General features: G+C 64.6%; 1 protein-coding gene across 2 annotated transcripts in view; it reads left to right on the top strand.

Annotated features, from left to right (window-relative positions):
- The window catches only part of PRDM16 (PR domain containing 16), a 509,116-nt gene that overhangs the window by 500,168 nt on the left and 8,516 nt on the right, over positions 1-432 (top strand). The gene's annotated exons all lie outside the window — the stretch shown is intronic.

The raw sequence follows: 432 nt of genomic DNA, 5'->3' as shown, positions 1-432 counted from the left end.
GGTGTGTGACGGGGGACAGCAGGGTGACGGGATGGTGTGTGACGGGGACAGCAGGGTGACAGGGTGGTGTGGGACGGGGACAGCAGGGTGACGGGGTGGTGTGGGACGGGGACAGCAGGGTGACTGGGTGGTGTGTGACGGGGACTGCAGGGTGACGGGATGGTGTGTGACGGGGACAGCCGGGTGATGGAGTGGTGTGTGACGGGGGGACAGCAGGGTGACGGGATGGTGTGTGATGGGGGGACAGCAGGGTGACGGGATGGTGTGTGACGGGGACAGCAGGGTGACAGGATGGTGTGTGACATGGCACAGCAGGGTCACGGCATGGTGTGTGACAGGGACAGCAGGGTGACGGGATGGTGTGTGACGGGGACAGCAGGGGAATGGGATGGTGTGTGACAGGGACAGCAGGGTGACATGATGGTGTGTGAC

The sequence above is a fragment of the Elephantulus edwardii genome, unplaced genomic scaffold (genome assembly GCF_000299155.1).
Source record: "Elephantulus edwardii isolate Elephantulus edwardi_28Jun2011 unplaced genomic scaffold, EleEdw1.0 scaffold00045, whole genome shotgun sequence".
Taxonomy (NCBI): Eukaryota; Metazoa; Chordata; class Mammalia; order Macroscelidea; family Macroscelididae; genus Elephantulus; species Elephantulus edwardii.
Note: the sequence above shows the minus strand (reverse complement) of the source record. Positions and strands in the feature narration are given on the sequence as shown.